Here is a 19,463-nt window from a genome sequence, read left to right on the forward strand (position 1 = left end):
GTGTTTAAAATATCCATGAAGTTTCAATACTTCAAATAGCACTGGGTTCATTTGATGATGCAAATCATGCAGGGGCCATGGTTCATTATGTAAGAGGAGAAACTTGCCATTGGACCATGTTGATGCCCAGGGAGAAAAAGGGTGGTTTGTGAAGGGAAGTGGAATAAATGTAATTTATTTAGAGGAAATAAACAAGTGCCGACTGTCACTTAAATTAATTTCTCATTTTTGTTAATAGTAAATACAGAGTTGTGGGGTGCGGGGATGTGAACTTTCTTTGCAAGGAAGGCATGCGAGTAAAAGTTTGAGAAAACTCCATTAGCATAACAGGAATTAATTACTGTTGTTGATAGTGCTGTGGGATACCAAGTAAATACAGGACCAATATTGCCTATACTGATACTTTTAACCTATAAAGGCAGCTTATGCAGGGGGAAGCAAATCAACAGGGACTATAAGCAGAATACAAACAATTGGCAATCAGTCCTCTATTGCAAAGAGATGTGTCAGAGGAGTGGCGCTCTTGGGGGCAGTTTGTTTTTAAATTAGACAGCGATTATTTGCAAATCATTCTGAGAGTGATTGCTGTCAGTGTTAGTTGTTTTGTGGCGACAGGTTTCCTGTCACCAGCTGACCTGTGAAATCGATAGTGGTCGCCCAGAGGTTGAGGGTGTTGCACGCTTAACCTCTGGGTGACCAGTTGAATGGCAGAGCTGCTTGCAGTCAGTCGCTGAATCCCAAAATATTCAATGCAGTCACCTAGCAACCACAGATTTTCCTTAGTTATAGGGAGGTTACTTTTATTCTAAATCATGAGTCAACCATTTTATACCATCATTAATAATGCAAAGTGTTTCCTCTTGATTTTTGAAGACCAAGATTAAAATTGGACATTTTCCCATTTAGAGCGAAAAATGAAGCTCTTTACAACGCAGGTCACAGGTCCTTCTTTGTCCTGTGTTCACACTACATAACTTATAATGCAAAGAGTACACAGACATACTGCCAAACACAACACTGCTTGTTGATCTAAAGAAACTGATAATTCAACCTTTCTTAATCCTCCTGTTAAACTGAAAACATATCTGTGTATTTAAAGAATTGCCCAGTGTGCATGTGCGTGCTGCCGGTCAAAATAACAGATTAACACGACTCCTCACGGTCCAACATGCAGCGTTTTTTGTTTTGCATCTTTTTCGAAGTCAATAAATAAAAGAACAGCCACCCGTTTCCAGATGAAAACAAATGGAACTTAATTAAATGGTTTGCAGGTATCACTGTCGCTCACACAGAAAGAAAGAGGGAGGTAACAGAATCATGAAATAATCCAACACAAAACAGAACAAAACAAACAGAACAATAGGATGAAGAACGAACAACCAGGAAACGAAAAGAAACTGATAAAAGGGAGGGAAATCAGCAACACAGCAGTACTGACTCAGACATACGCATGGACAGATGTTCTTTTATGCCGTGCTTACACAACCCTGACATGTTATAAATTGAAGGGTTAAGTGAAGAGGAGCAGCTGATGACCTAACGTGTCCAAGAGACAGTAAGTGGCAATCTGTTTCCTTCACAGATCAACAAGGGTCAGGGACTAGACCAAGGTACGCCTCTGAATGACTAAGCAAGTCGGAAAAGAAGAAGTAACTGACAAGGGTAAACACAAAGAGAAAATACAGAAAGCCTAAGGGGCTGATGATCTTTTGTCACAAGAACATTTGAAGAACTGTAAACCTTGCTGACATGAGCTCAGATACGTTTGCTGCCTATCAAACTTTCCTAGATCATTAATTTCAAGCCTTGTGGTCCTGATTATTTTAAAATGAGCAGCTGGCATCGAGATATGGGAATAAACGGTTCTTAATAATATCTCTTGCTTTTCTATTGTAACTGCAAATATCTACAATTCATCTTCCCGTGGTACAGGATGTTGGTGTTACAAAGAAATGATAGATGAGACAGGTCATATTTTTTGCGAAGGGAGAAATTGTCTGTTATAACTGATGCTGATAAAAATCAAGCTTCGCTCTGATCGTTCATAAGAAACAGGATCCAAATGAAACACGCCCAACATACAGAGGTTTAAAATCCACAACCTTCTTATAGAAGGAGGGGGTAAAAAAAGAGACAGGAGGTCATAAATGAGTAACTTACAAACTGCAATGCATGGGAAATAAAACTGACATCTGCACCGCAGACTCAAATTTGATCATCTTGTTGTCCTTCAGCACAGAGAAGAGAGACACTGAACTTCACTGAATACAGTGGATCTGTATCCACTACAGATCAGCTCAACTACTGTCATTGGATACATTATAGTAAAAAAATAGACTCTTTTTCTCACATTTAAAACAGCTGGAAGTATGCAGAGAGCTTCTGGCTGATAATATTGGGTTGAAAAATCAAAGGATGTAGTTACATGTATTTCCCAGCCATAAAAAAGAAATCAAACTGACATATTTTGTTGGATCACTTTTTTGATTTGATGATGGCATACATTCTGCATGGCACCATTTCGATGAGCTTATGCAATTTTTTATTTATTTCTATCCAGAGTTGCATTACTTTTCTGTCAGAACACTGATTTGTTGAAGAGGTCTAGTGCGCTCATTGATGTATTCCCCTTTGCTGGACAAAACTAAACAGAATGGCAGGCTATGTATGAAGCAGCTAACCAGATAACTGAGCTCAAATTTGCTCTTAAGCCCTACTGCCACTGCTGTCTTTGCCAGGGGTTTAAGACAAAACATATTTAAAGAGCATCAACAAACAAATGGGGGTCTCAGGTGTCTGCCGGACTTCTAGAAATCAAGCCGCAAGTCTATCCCCTCTTGCAAAACTAAGAAACCTCAGTGCCTGTGCTGAATAACTGTTTGTAAAGCACTGCCCAGACTCGTTATATATTCGAATAGCTGCTGCTTGCCTTTTCACATTACACATTACAGCCTCTGGAACAGGCAGAACAAAGACGCACACATATTTTTGAAATTATTATTAACACACGTAAGTTGTACTTGCAGAATTTATTCCAAACTGTCTCATTTTAAAAATCTCTAACAAAAACGTTCATTGTTGTTTTTAAATGTTGTTCAAAGCTACCGACGATCAAAAAGTCGCACACACATCCGGCCATCTGTGTAATTTTCCCCACACCTCCATCTCTCCCATCAGCCGCCTCCCCTGCTGTCACAGAAAGGCTGCCTCTCAGTAGTTGTCCCTTAGAAGTGGAGGAGGAAAACAGAAGGAAGGGAATGAGAAAAATAGTAGAGGAGGGGGAACAGAACCACGGGGAATTGCAAGAGGAGGAGAAAAGTCAGGTAAATGGTGGGGGAGTAGCAGCGGAGTTTCATCAAAGCTGCACTCTGGCAGATGTTGACAGCTTTCTATTCAGCCTTTAAGGTTGATCTGTCGCTTACTGCATCTTTAGGGAGAAGCAGGATTTGTTTTTACAGAAAGTAAGTTAGATACTTTTTTTGCGTCTCTGTATCCCCAAGAGACATTCATTATTTTCATTGACTTAGAGTTAAGTATTTGCTGTGACAGTATTTTAACAACCTCTCCCTGGGTTGTCTTTCAGTCAAGCCAATAAATTTGAAATTTTATTCTTTTACTCTACTGCCGTAGGTTTGCATAATTCACAGTTTATAAATCCTTATACGCTTTAAAAAAAATAAGACACCGGGTCCTAAAAGAATAGATGAAATGGAGAATCGCCCTCAGAATGTAACATGCCGGCGAGTGAAATGAATCTATAAAGGAAAAGAAAGACTTCATTTCAGTCTGCCGTGGTGATCAAAGGTCAGACAGCTTCGAGTCTCTGCCTCTCCACTCGTCCTTCAGACTCGAGGACCTTGATTTCGAAATGAAATGCAAATTTTACTTTCATCTAAAAGGACGACTTCGAATCGCTGAGAAAGTCTCCGCTTCTTTTTCTGCTTACACCAGGTAAGACGTCTCTGACGTTGTCTCTGGTTCAGGAGTGGCTTTATATTAAGAATGCAACAGTTGAAGGGGGCATGTGTGTGTGGTGGCTCTTGATCCACTGATGCCAAGTTTTTGGATGGACTTTTCTTGAGAATCCTCTCAAAAGGTGGCTCTCATCCTTGTTTCTTGTGCATATTTTTTCTATTAGACTCTGTCCTTTCATTCAACTTTCCATTACTGCACTCTGTGAACAACCAGCCTTTTCAGCAATGGGATTTTGTGGATTATCCTGTTTTTGTAGGCTGTCGATTATCTGTAAAATCAGCAGCCTTCCTTGTGATTGTGGTTCCATGAACTGAACTAGACTGAAAGATACTCAGCTGGTATTTACACTATGTAAATAGTAATTTGCTCAAACTAAAAGTAAAACATTTAAATAATTTGAGATACTGGATTTCTAATTTTAATGAGCAATGAGCTACAGGGCTAATACTTCTTTGGCCAAAAAGTATGTAGAGCAACAGATAACCCATCTGTTGCTCCAACTCAGGTGGGATTACATCTTGTTTGCGATGGAGATGGACAGACTGACAGATGAGGTCAAGCAGGAATCTCTGTGCACTATGATGTTCACAGACAACACTGTGATCAGTAGTGGAAGAAATGTGCAGGTTGCAGAGAACGTGGAGGTCTGTACTGGAGAGAAGAGGAATGGAAATCAGTAGAAACAACACAGAATACACGTGTGTGAATGTGAGGCAAGCTGGTTGAAATGTGAAGACGCAAAGAGCAGAGGTAGTGAAGATGGATGAGTTTAAATACCTGGGGTCAACCATCCAGTGCACAAGAGAGATGAAGAAGAGAGCACAGGAAGGGTGGACTGACTGGAGTCAAGTATGAGGGATGAAAGGGAAGGTTTACATGAGGGACGGCTCAGGTCGAGCAGTTAGACATGTAAAAGGTCAAATAGTGGAAGTACTGGACAAAGGATGCTGAAGATGGAGCTGCCAGGCAGGAGGAAAAGAGGAAGACTACAAGGGAGGTTCATGGATGAAGTGAAGGAGGACAGGGAGAGAGTCTGGTGTGACAAAAGTGGATGGTGGTAAAGGTAAGGATGCACTCTGTGGTGAACCCTAAAAATAAGCAGCCAAAAGAAGAAAAAGAAGATGAGCAGAAGTTACGAAAATAAAAAATAAGAACAAAACAAAACAAAAAGTCCTGAAATATTTCACTGTAATAGTTATACAATGAAAATAGAATATATAGAGAGATGCGACTGTACATGAGTATGCAGCACTCTTGGTTTAGATCACAGCAGTCCTTAAACTTAAGTGACTGCATCCTGCTGCAATCCTATGAGAGACAAACTCATAAACAGCGGTCAAAGTTCTTGGTACAGTATCTTAGGAACCACATTTAGCTGTGATGACACAAACATGCTCACCAGGTGAAATCAATATCAAGCCACTGCATCAAACCAGGTAAAAATATATTCTTCCATCTGAATCAACTGGTATCTTCAAACTGAACACAAAAGCCATGAAATACACAGACACTGTTTGCATTATAGGTTACGCCCACAAAAAACTCTGAAACCTTTTCCTGCTCAGAAGAGTTCTACATGTTTAGCAACCACAGGATACTAAAGAACAAAAGCAGAGTTATCTCGACCCCCTGAAAATGAGTCACATAACTTTTAAAAAACTATTTTTAACTGTTGGAATATAAACTGTGAATTAAAGTCTCTAGTTTTAACGTCTAAATGCAAAAAAGATATGTCATGACGACAAAAGATCACCATGAGGAATATAATTTATGTTATTTTGAGCATTTAGTCACGTTCATTCATAAAAACACTTCATGCTGTGTCTGTACACCGCAGCATATTGTACGAAGGGTGCTCTCTTTTCCTGTTTTGCTTTTATTCAGATGTTGCAGCAGAGATAGACAGCAAATGCAGGAAAGAATGAGGCGGAGCACAAACTCAGCTGCTAAGGGCATTTAAGCCCATGTGGTACGTGCCCCAACCTATCGTCTTTTTAATCTGAAATCTGTGGTGCATGTGTTGTTTTGTCTGGCTGTGTGACCTTCTGAAAAATGAAATCGAAAATCAGCTGCAGGTGGTTCCTCTGAACCGCCGGATGTGTTGGCGAGCAGCTTGAACAGCCGGCCACAATTAATTCGAAAAATATACAGTGCTTAAGAAGATCATAAAATATTTAACAGTCCACATTTGCATTAAAAATGTAAGGCTCATCCTCATGAATGCTGCGCACATAATACCGTACTAGTGCGAGTGGATAATATTTTATTTTAAAGCACCGGAAATCTCAAAGGAACATAAATTTGTGTCTCATTTGAAAGCATTATGAGACTCACCGGGCGAGCAGTCCCCTGCGTCTCATGTGTGTGTGTGACTATTATATATCTGTATATGTACTTTGCCTGGACAGCAGTCTAATTAGCTAAATCAACATATTAAAATTCAAATATCAGAGCATCTAAGTTTGTGTTTCTCTATATGAGAGCACTTTGTTCTGGCCTAGTTTCCCCTCACCCATTTAGGAGATGTCAGTTAAGTCCACAAGCCTTCATTGCTGCTGGGGTGCTCCTGCTGAGCTTAGTACATATAATATTCAAAATACCGAGCACAGTTCAATTATTTAGAAAAAAATGTCTGGGTTAAGGGATGCGTCTCTCGCTCCCTCTCTCAGGGAGCGGCTACAGAGGAAGCATAATAATCAGGCTTTCTCCACAAAACAGAAAATATGACTCAATCGTGTCCTGACCTTGAGTTTTCATTATTTACATTATTTCAGGACCTCATTAGGTCATAAGCTTACAAATAAATTTATCAACGTCTGCTTTGTTTACCCTGCCAGTATTTTAACATTGTGGACACCCACTGAGCCAAAGCAGACAGCGGCTTATGACTCCTAAGCATAAAAACATATGCGCACAGACTAACGTGAATATGTGTGGACGTTCATGCTTGAGCACATTTAAAAAAAAACATGCACAGATTTGAATTGATTCAGGCATTCAGATGGTCAAACACACACACACACACACACACACACACACACACACACACACACACACACACACACACACACACACACACACACACTCCGATCTTTGTCTGTGCAGAATATTTACGACAAGGCACTCTCTGTTTGGCTGTCCCAGTGAAACTGGGGCAATGGGATAATCCCTGGTCAGATGTCAGTCATATTTAGGAATGGATGCCAACACACTGTGTGCTGCAGACAGCAAATTGTACTCTTTGAGAGCAGGGATTAGTGAGAGATGATGATAAATACCAGCCTGGATCTGTTACATGTGCACTTGCTGCCTGCAAATGTGTTAATTTCATGTCTTCGTGATTTGGTTTCCTTTATGGTCTGAAGCTGCCAGCATTGGCAGGATTGAGTTTAACTGTCGTTCGCAGCTCTCTGATCACTGAAAGGAGAAATTTAAGAAGTTAGCTCGAAGGGTAGCGGCGTCTGCCCATTGAATCAGATTAATACTTAGAACAGAGCAGTAGGTCTTATCTAATCAATTAATCCGATAACACCTTCACTACATCAACATCATTTTCTGTTGGATTTATTTTGGCTCATGTAACATTTAATACAACCAAGAATAATATAAAATATGAAATTTAATTGTCATTTTTCATCAAATTGGGAAAGTTGACACTAGCCTCAAACACTTTTTCATGTTATTTAAATCTCTACTCTGGGCTCGGCCCTCATTAAAAGTCAGATCAGCAGTGGCCTGAGATAATACTCATGACTTTCCACACCCATCCATTGTCCTCTTCTTCCTCTAATTATCCTATAATTGGGTCTTTATTCATCAGCATACAAGTCTCCTCGCATTATCACTTCACCTGGTAATGAAGCCCAATCAGGGAGGAAGAGGGACAGAGGTGAAGTAATTTCTCTGTCGTGATATAGTGTGAAAGACCCACAGTGGGGAAGTAAAAATGAGCAAACAGTAAGCAGACAACAATCCAAAAAACAGTACTCCAAAATGAGCACAAACAGTGAGAATATATCTTAAAGACAGAATAGACTATATATACACAAAGGGGACTGATTAGGGGCAGGCTACAGGAGAGGAACAAGATACAAATGAAAGCAATTATCACAGGCAGAGGTGGGAAAAGTACAGTCATTTGTCACTTACAGATACATACAGATGCTTGAGAAACTGCACAGAAGCTGTTTGTGGGTTTGCTGATATTTAACTGTTTGAAATGTTGCACTTGAAATGACCTCCCACTTAAAAAATCTATGCTGTCTTTATGCTTATTCCGCTTCAGTAGTGTTACCTAGATACTGACGTGCTGCGACCACAACATCTTGACATCTGCACTTTGAACACCATTGTGCAATATACATAAATTATATGCTTGGGTTTTTTGGCAGCTTTTTCATCTCTACATCTTTTAGATGCACCAATGCGATTGCTTTTTACAGTATTGTTGCTTTTATTTAAATGGGCTTGATGTCGGGAAGGCACACAGTGATACAAAATGACAACTCCCCTCAAACGTGTTAACTCTAAAGTAACAAAGCTGTTTTGAAAATGTATGAAGTAGGGAGTACTGTAGTTATGTGTTGTGTTAAAATGTACGCAGCAAAAGTAGAAAGTTGTAGGAAAAATAAATATTAAAATCAATTAAAGATACCTGAAAATTCTCCTTGATTATAGCAACAATGTATCTGTATCGTTTTACTTCCTATCTCACACAGGTGAAGACAATCAGGGCGTGGCACACATTTACACAGAGGGGAACAAACAGGAAGTAAAACTAACTTATAATTATAACTTATAACTCGTTGTTTTTTATAATGTTGGTTTTTTTTGTCAATGTTTGTTTTTACAAAGTCAGCCATGTGTTACAATATGCTTTTCTCCCATGTGAAAAAAGCATCTTCTACTTGGTTCAAATGCATTTATTCACATAGCCATAAAAGCTCTCCTACACAAACAGCACAATTTTCCCACTTCATTTGACATTCGTTGTTGTTTTAGTGATTTAGTGCATTTTTCACTTACCATTTCTTCCACCCTTGAAGATAAATAAATTCAGTGCAAGGAAGAAGCCAGACTGAATTAAAGAAAAAACAACAACACATGGATCAAAAGAGGGCAAAATGAGGGCAGGGTGAGTCATAGAAGACTTTATCTCTGAGAAGGGAGGTGGTTACAGAGTGAAAAGGTGCTCGAGTTTTACTAAAGAAAAAAGGAGAGGGGAAACTTTAAAAATTTATCACTGAGGATAGCTGTAGTTGGACTGAAATCGTGTGCGCATGAATTCGAATACGTTGTTGGGGTTTTCAAGTGTCCTTACACCAGCTACAGTCAGTATTTTTATAATAAAGTATAGTATTAAGTGAATATTTCAAGCCATGTTGTTGGACTTACTTTCATCAGTTGAATGCATATCAAAAAATAAAAAATCGTTTTATGTACAGAAAATAACCAAAAACTTTGCCGTGTTTTACCTCTTCCAAGGAGGGAAAAGGCAAAAACTGTAAAAAATAATAAAATGGCAGGTCAAAATACAAATTCACACTTATGTTATTGGATGCAGTTTCAAAAAAGTTGTGAATATTCTTGTTGCCAGGATTTAGGATGATTCATATACTTAACTGTAACGTGCTGGAGCTGCTGCTTTTTATCTCAAGATCACATATTTATTATTTTGCAAGCCTAACACTTCAACAATTTATCTGAACAAAACAACGTTTTTTCAACTTTTTCACAAATCATGAGATAATTATATACAAGCATGACAAGGTAGTCTTCTGTCTTATGCCATCTGTCTATGCTGTCATGCAATGTGTCTGCAATCCACAAAGAAAAGAAAAGATACACTTGGTTTAGCTTTTGTTAATATTTCATCCTGTGAATGAGATAAGAAATAAAATCCATCAATTTTGAGGTTCATCATCAAGCCCAAGGACACTTCCACGTGTGGACTGGAGGCAACGATGGTAAGTGGACTGGTACTTGTGCTTTTCTAGTCTATTTGAACACTCAAAGCACTTTCTTACCACAAGGCTGCCGTGGCTTTACCTCCAGAGTCTCTGCAGGCTGAGAAACTCTAGCTCAACACCAAGGCATTTTCTGAAGATAGTAGGACATCTCCTTTGGTCCATGTTTATCTTTGAACTATGCTGAATTTGTACAGCATATTTACACATAATTAAATAAAAAAAACTATGTGCATTTAAAATTATTTTTTTTACCTCCTAGGACCTGGCATCCACATATGTGGACATCACATTTTGGGTTATTTAGACCAAAATACTCAATTTTGCTCTACAGGGGCCTGATATCCACTTACGAGGACATTATACTGCTACTGTTCTATCACAATTTTAAATGAATATCCCCAAATGTGACTCTTTATTTTTCTTAAAAACAAAAATAAGATAAAAAAAAATCTGGTAATTCTTTGTTTTTACATACATCGGGTCCCAATCAGCCCAAATATCAAAGAGAAATTAAAAATGCATGCTGTGGAAGAGTTCAGGTTTTAGGAGGTTAAAATAGAATTATTGTGGTTACCAAGATATTTTCAAATTTACTGTTTCACAAAAAAGCTGACAAAATACTAAAGCACATTATTATGTTTTGATTAAGATGCCACATTTTAGTTATTTACAATCATTCATGAGCTTAAAAATTAGTTTCAGTATCTGAATGTCACGGTTGGTTAATTTCTCAATGCATGCTAGCTAAAATGTGGGCAACGTGAATTCAGTTTGTTCAATAAGTTACAATTTCATTTAGTTTCAAACAAGCTTTTGACAGATTTGTGTTTTTTCGTTTTTGTGACAGATGGTCTAATAAATGAGTAAAGCACTGCAAATGAAAGAAAAACATTCTCACTCATAACCTTCCACTTTTTTGCCCCACCCACTCTGACCTGTGCCTCCACATTTCACCTATAATCAGTTTGTAACATGAATATGACCCCCTATGAGCAAGTGCTTGGAAGGAAAAACTCCCTTTTAGCTGAAAGAAACCTTCAGCAGAACCAGGCTCAGGAAGGGGCGGCCATCTGCCACAACCGGTAGGGTGAGGTTTTAAGCCTAATCTTAAAAGTAGAGATAGTGTCTGTCTCCCAAATCCAAACTGGAAGCTGGTTTCATGGAAGAGGGGCCTGAAAACTGAAGGCTTTGCCTCCCATTCTACTTTTAAATACTCTAGGAACAACAAGTAAGCCTGCAGTGTGAGGGTGATATGGTACTACAAGATCATTAAGATTGTTTAAAACCTTGTATGTGAGGAGCAGGATTTTAAATTTGATTCTGGGTTTAACAGGAAGCTAATACAGGAGAAATCTGCTCTCTCTTTCTAGTCCCTGTCTTGCTGCAGCATTTTGGATTAACTGAAGGCTTTTTAGGGAGTTTTTAGGACATCCTGATAATAATGAATTGCAGTAGTCCAGCCTGGAAGTAATAAATGCATGAACTAGTTTTTCAGCATCACTCTGAGACAGGATATTTCTAATTTTAGAGATATTGCACAAATGGAAGTAAGCCATCATATTTGTTTAATAAGTGCATGGAAGGACATAACCTGGTCAAAAATGACTCCAAGTTCCTCACAGTGTTACCAAAGTCATCCAGGTCTTTATATTGTTATGAGAGCGCAACATAAACTTTGGGTCCTTTACTGTAGTTAGCGATCAGCGCAGCACATGCCGCGTCCTATGTGAAAGAGCCTTAAGCAGAAGAAAACAGATAAATGAAGTTTAATACTTACCAAAGGGAAGGTCACATATGAACAGACAAGAATTGTCAAGAATTTTACACAACATGCACAGAATTTTAAACAATGGAGCAAATTAGAGAATTTGCTAAGTACTATTATGAATATAATAGAAAATGTACAGTATATTAGCAATTGTATAAACAGCTGATATTTCAGTTTCAAGTCATAGTTATCCACTAATAAGGTAACATAGCTCTTGCTACTGACAAACATTCAGAAAAATATGTTTTCATCAAGTAAGAAAAATGATGGAGGCAGTTAATTAATGCCCAGCAGGCTTTGACGAAATGTGCTCTGACAGAAAATATCAACATCTCAGGCACGCCGGCTATCACCGTGTTCACACCTAGCAAAAGGAGACTATTTATATATTACACAGATCATTCAGAACTTATCTCTGGCATTACTTTTCACCACACTCGACTCATCAAATTATGTGATGAAAAACATTTGCGGCATTTAATTCCTTCTGAAAATAATTTATGTTCATTCATATTCAAAACTGCAGCTCTGAGAACAAACAGCTGAACTGCACTTTGAAATTAGCAGACATTTCTACTACTGTTTTTTTTTTTTGAGAGCTTCTTAACATATCAAGTAATTTGTGGCATTTAATCACATCTGCCTTGAGGAGCTGTTCTTTTCTGATCCAATTGCCTCACTTGTTAAGTAAGCCCAAATGACCTAAATTTAGCTGAAAAGGTCTACGTTAGCGGGAAACGTCTGTGTCACTCAACTGGAAAAGCTGTAATTCAGCAGGGTAAATGATTAGTCATTGATAGGATGACTTTTGTAATTAGTTTACATTCATATTTGTGTATACTGTAGTTGTGCGTCATGTATTTTTAGCAGCTTACATTATATGATCTGGAATGGTGAACTGGGATCTGTATGTTGATGCAGCAAGATTTATGACTCAGCCAGCAGGTCTCGCGTGATAGGAGGTCATGAGAGATGCATTCTTTGATGTGAGCTGCATGACAGCTCGGTCCATCGAATAAGGACATTTTTCTGACAGCGAAAGCAGCATGCAGTGGATACAGACATGTCCTGATTTACACGCCAGGCACATGCAGGACCTTCTTTGACAGACTGCCTCTGTCTCCTGTTAACACACATACACAAAAGAGGAAAAAACCCAACAGAGGGATGAAGTGCTCTCATCAGTCCAACGGTCCTGAGGCTGACGTGACTGACTGTCTGGATGCATCCAAATAAAAACTTAAATTCACTCAGTCCTCTGCTGGAGAGTCTTGGAGGACAGCTGTATGTGACTGTTTTGTGGTACTGTTGCCCTTTCTTCACATTAATAAGTTCCAATGTGTGCTTATCTTTGCTCTTATTCTGGGAATAAAACAAAAACATAGAAGATAAAATGGTCCTGCATACCAAACAGCAGTCCGGACATGTTTTCTCTCTCTTACCGTAAAAATCCGATGTGACTGGTGCCACATGCCTGGAGTGACTGGTACAGTCAGACTCTGATGCAGAAGTTCACCGTATTTCTTCCTTCGCAAATACTTTTCATGTTACGTGAAATGTCACAGAAACGAGCACGGACAATCTCGCAGAGGTCAAGACATTTTTAAAAACTAATACTTCCTATCAGTTCTTCTGGCACAAGAGGAAATCTCTTCCCATTCCTCTGAAAATGTCAAGAAACTACAGGATATGCTCGCCCATTTCTCCTGACACACAAGCCAGCAGCTGAGGCCACTCGACAAAGTACATCTTAATTGGTTTCACTTGGCTTCACTATTAAAACGGCATGAATGCATTGTGAGGTGGTTCCTCACTCAATTCTGTGTGAGTGTCTTAAGAAAATCATTTACGCCGAATTTGCAGCTGTGTGTCTTCTTAAGGTCAGCATGTGCTATGAACTCAAGTACTCAGGGTACACCCTGAGTCTCTCTCTTTCTCTCACACACACACACACACACTGAGGACTCTGGTGTCTGCCTGACCTCCTGAGGCTGACACAGTCTGCAGACTCTGAATTGGATGGGTGCATCCAAGGAGAAACTGCAGTGCAAACATTCTTGTGCTGACATGAGTGATACTGGAGAAATCACTGTCCTTCCATTCATTTATTTGTGTTATTTATTCTGTTGACATTTTCCTTTGCTGGAACAGATTCATTTATTCCACCAAAGCATGTATCAATTGATCAACAATTAACGTTATATTAAGACAAACAATTATACTCACTTGACAGTGTATCGCAGTTGCTTTGAGCCGTTTAATGCATTAATCCTTTAAACCTTATTATATGGAAATTTTGATCGCACACGGCACATATAGTGTCTGGTGTTAACAGAAAAATCAATAGAATTCTGGGACACAATGATCATCACCAATAATCCTTTTTATTTTCATTTCTAAATAAAAAAGGGATATTATTTGCAAGAGATCATGTGTAAGAATTAACATGGATGTCAAGTGGCAGTTTTTTCCCATGATGCAGATCTTAAAACTGAGATTTGTATCCTTTTTCATGCTAACATATAAAGTGAATACACTTGATTTCACTCTATCAAAGAGAAGGTGAAGAGAATTTTCTTGCTTTTGTTTTTACGACCAAAGGTGATGAAAAGGAAGCGTTACGAAGCCAGATTAATGACTCACTGATCAAAGTCAAAGTGGCTTTCATTTTACCTGGAGAAATCACCATGGTAACTTATACTAAACACATAACGTGGTCGGGAGTGATATTCAGAGTTTTAAGTCCTGAAGTGCCACGTTTCCACATTGTTATAGAAATGTATAAATATTATTGTACTCTAATATGTTGCTAAGTCACTTTCACACTGCTATAACCCATATGGAAAAGATATATATAAATCTTATAAAGTTTGTATCTGTCTTGTATGAAACTTGTATGAAAAGCATACAGGAGTGAAAACACATATAAGATCCCTTGAAAAATTATATAATGAAACTTGTATGTTTTGTATACTTACTAAAAAAATATATGAAAGTAATGAGAAAGTGGCCACTTTCATGAGTAAATCATATGTTTTTACTATTTCTTTTCCATATGGGAAGTGCAGCTACCTGAACACACGACATGAATACCTACGTATTATTTTCACTTTATAGTCAGCGCTCTAATGTGCAGCCGTCATCTTAGTAACAACAGCAGCATAGAGAGTGCACTCAATGATTAAATAATGAACTGGAATTAAAACATTTATTTTACCACTTTGTGATAAATCCCAAGATTAAAGATTTTCTGCAGCATTAATCTTTTGTTTTATTTGCAACAGTGTTGCATTTACAATCATCGTCTGATAAAGACTCTGATTGAAGTAGGGGGCACTCATAGGGATCAGTTTGTGTCTGCGTATAGGAATGATGATTTCCCAGGAACTGAGATGCTATTTTTCAGATAATTGACTGGTCATTTTGTACCTCTTGATGTCTACTCAGTAACCTAACCTCTGAAGCACATTAGGTTTGCAGGAACTTAATCAAGCAAGAACTGAACTGCCTTTATAGTACAGAAAACACAGGACTAACCCTGAAGTTACCTGGATAAAATGAATCCTGCTTTGTGGTACAGCCATCTGAGTAACTACTTGATGTCTTTTCTAGTTTTTATAAGACTCTCAGCAGTGAATTTTAAATTGTGCTTGAAAGGATGGAAGATTAGATGGTAAACATTCAGTTTTGTTGTATTATCTGGATTGTGGAAAATCATGTTGTTTTTGATAAACATAACCTCCATCAAGGGCATTGTGTTTTTGGTAGTGTTTGCAGGCATGTGTGTCATCATTCTGTGAGTAAACATGAAAAAAAAAAAGACCCTATATCATCTTACATTTGATCTCTGACCTGTCCTTCAAGGTCAATAGACTTAGTGAAGGTAATAATAATGCTGTATAGAGCTATTGAAAACTATGTTTTGTACTGCTATTGTTTGTATTGACGACATATATGCATACAGGAAATGAGCTATGAGGGTTCTAATTTGGACATCTGACCTCTTCTTCAAAGTCAAATAAGATAAAATTTTCACAAAATGTCTTTTATTTTTAAAACTATGCTTGAAATTCCACTTTCTTTGTTTGTCTTGATAAATGATTGTGGTATATGGAAGTTCTTAATATCACATTGTAGTTTGCATCCAAATATCTGGTCACATTTGCCCTCTGACCTCGCTTTTATATTTCACATCTGCCCTTTTTTTCCAAGTTAACTCTAAAATGTGTTTTATCTTTGAATAAAGTATTGTCAAGTGAAAGAGAAGGGGTTACCTAGTTAGTTAGAAATGAATTATGTAATAAGTCATGTCCCGCTATTCATAGTCAGTATCATTTATGCTCCTACATAATGTTTGTGTAAGCAGAGCAAACATCTATCTACCCTTATCAGGATTTTACTGCACTAGAAACTTAGAAAACACTGGAAAAGTAAAGTGCTTCTTGTTGTTGCTCTCTAAAATCTTGATGTGTTTCAGGTTTTACTCTATTTCCTGGAATTTCCATTGATCCATTTACTAGGGTTATAAAATACAGGATCAGGGGTTATACATGGGACAGATCACCAGAGTGTTGCACAGCTAACAGAGACAACCTGCATGTCTTTGGACTGTGGAAGGAACCCAGAGAGAACTTGTGCAGGTACATCTGAACCCATGACCTTCTTGCTGTAAGACTTGAATGTGTTTTACTCTTTGCTGGTTTTGCACCTGGTCTGTGGGAACGAAAGCTATACATACGGACCGATGTGGCAAAACAGAGAACTACAAAAGGAAAAAAAACACGTTCTGATCAGTCAAGATGTGGTTGGTGACCCCGAAACTGAAATTATTGACATAATAGCTTTTTTCTGTCTGTGTGATGAAGTGAAGATTCCTGTATCAGTTCTTTGCTTTCTTGCACTGAAAAAAATCTGTCGGTAGGACGAGACTAAGACCTCTGTAACACACCTTCACCCCTTATGAAGCAAAAAGAAGAAAAGACAGAAAGCTCCTACTTACGCACTAAAGTGCCCACAGGCACAATGTTCAACTTGCACCTTGCTTGGGAAATCCACTGCCACTGATGTCATTGTAGGTACTGTGCAGATGTTGTCCTGTTTCATTCCTACTTATCACCATCCAATACAGACTGCTGTTAAGCAACATCACAGAATGCCTTCCAGGAATTTACAGTTAATCGCCTCAAAAATGAAGGACACATTGTGGCCCATTTTCAGACAATATGCTAGAGTATGTTTATTATGTCAAATCTATGTATGTGCGCCGAGGAGCAGGGAGCTTTTTCAAATCCCCCTAATCTGTTTACTGCTCATCCTGAGAAAGAAATGTGCTGTAAGAAGAATTCTCTCTCACGTCATCCTTATGTTTAAAGACAGCCACAGGCTCTTTGTAGAAATGGTAATTGCACTGCTGATAAGCCCAATCTTCCTGAAACAACCAAACTCAATGTTGGAGTGAAATATTGGAAAGAATTGTGTTTTGAATTCTGGTGTGTTGATAGCAGTGAGAACTGCTTCTATCAAAGTGTTTTTGGGGTTTGATAACAGTTTCCTCAGGCTTGTTCTCCATTCTCTCATTCAGAAATGGGGGGAAACAAGCAAGACGTCTAATTACCTCAAACTCCAGGTTGATATTAATGCTTGTTTTAGTAGAGGAAATTAATCAACTATGATCTTTAAACTGTTTGACTGCACTAAATTCAAAGTGCAGATATGCAGAACAGCCTATAGGAGATCATGTATTTTCCCATTTCAGTATATTCGCTTTTTATGATGATTTTCTTCCGCTGTAGTTTTTGAACTTCTCCTGCTTCACGATTCATCTCCACTGTCACCGTCAGCTCTGCATGCCTTGCTCCATACATCAAAACACCTGGAACAATAGTAATAAATAATGCCTTGTGGATTATCATATGAAAGCAATCTTCTGTATCAAAGAAAGTGTTCTGAAAACCATATGCAGAGACTTTTACAAACATAAGCTGAAAAATACATATACCAGCACACAGAAAGCGAGTAAATGGAGTCTATTTGGCGAGTGCGATGTACAGGGGAGTTTTGAGTCTGATTAGGAGAAGCACTAGAGGTGCAGGTAATATGAATGTTGGAAGAGCCAGGAGAGAGATAAATACATTATGGAGAGCCCTTCAGCATCTTCAGTAGTCTGCAGCTCTTCTCCGGTGTTTGTATAGTGTCTGACTCATCTACACAAGCACCACAAAACCTCTGTGACTTTCCTGCTTCATCTAACTCTGCTCCTCGCTTTCTGCAAGGAGAAAATTGTGTAGTCAGTGGTGCAATACACACAAACTTTGTAATGCAGACACATTTTGATTTTGTCTCATCCTGCGAGTTATAAAATGTATCATTGTCAAAATCCGCTGTTGCCCTTCAGAAATTAAATTTTAGGTATAATCCAATTTTGCTTTAGAGCAACCTTCAGCTTGATCAAGGTCTTATGGTTTCTGCCGCCTGTATCACAGCTAATGGCAGATGGACGTTACTCGCTGAACGCCAGGGCTTCGTTTAAATAAATACGTGTCTTCCTGCTGATTTACATCAGCAACAATTGTGCTGCCCTGGCCCATTTTTAACTTTGAAAATCTTCCCAACCAACCCTTCAATAAAATCAGCACGAGATAAAGTATTTCTTTCTTTGAGCTTTTATTGAATCATTTTGATATTTGGGTAACTTGCTTTTTGAGGCTGATTCCCAGTAGCGTTATAGCTTGGTGGTGATTGGATTACAAACATGTCAGAAAATTTAGAATAACAGTGTTTAAACACAATTTAAACCCAGTTTCTTTTAGAAATATCAGTATTTAATGAAAACTGCTGTTTTTTTTAAGCCCCCCCCCCCCCCCCCCTGCAGTACCCTCAAAGCCCACGAGTGGGCAGCAGTCCACACTTTGGGAATCCACATACACTCACCATCCATATTACATACACCATGCTAGCACTGGGTTGGACCCCTTTTGCCTTCACAACTGCTCTTAATCTTCATAGCACCTGTGCCATGAAGGTGCTGGAAACATTTCTTAGAGATCTTGGTTGATACTGTTCCTAATGAAGTGGCTGCTGACTTAAAGAGAGTATTGCATGGTAGTCCACTCCACACAACAACCACAAAACTCAGATTTCACTTGGAAAATTTTAACTTAAAATGAAAACCAACCCAACTCCTGTATTTACCGTGCTGTGTCAAAGATATTTGTGTATTTATAGTTATTATTTGAAATGAACAGAAATTATTAGTTTCAATTTTATTCTGCACACAGATTTTTTTCCTTTTTTTTTTTCCATGGGATCCTCTGCCCCTGTACTTCCAGTTTCTATACTTGCCAGGTTAACCTCAGTGTTCTAGGTGCAGATGTATAATGAGGGCTTAGTCTTTTAAGGCCCATGCCAACCAAATGACCCTCCTGCCAGTCAGCACGAGCACAGAGGGTGGAAACATATTTATACTGCACATAGTCTTATTAGGCAAATGTTAGCTTGGGCAAGCTGGGGACCAACAGAGATATAAAGAGACAACCCAGCTGAGAGGCTCTTGATATATTTGAAATGTAGTAATTTAAATTCTCTGTGTGTTACAAGCAGTGAAAGCAGAGGCAGTTAGCTGATTAAAAAACGAAATAAAATCTGTCACATAAAACCTGCCCATCTCTTCCTATTAAAGCCCAGTCCCACGGAGACCACTGGAGTCTGCTTTCATGTCTGCAATACAGTTCAGAGCTCTTTAAATAGACGCT

This window comes from Rhamphochromis longiceps, linkage group LG10 (genome assembly GCF_057381845.1).
Source record: "Rhamphochromis longiceps isolate RC_006_pf linkage group LG10, R_longiceps_female_GT1.1, whole genome shotgun sequence".
NCBI lineage: Eukaryota > Metazoa > Chordata > Actinopteri > Cichliformes > Cichlidae > Rhamphochromis > Rhamphochromis longiceps.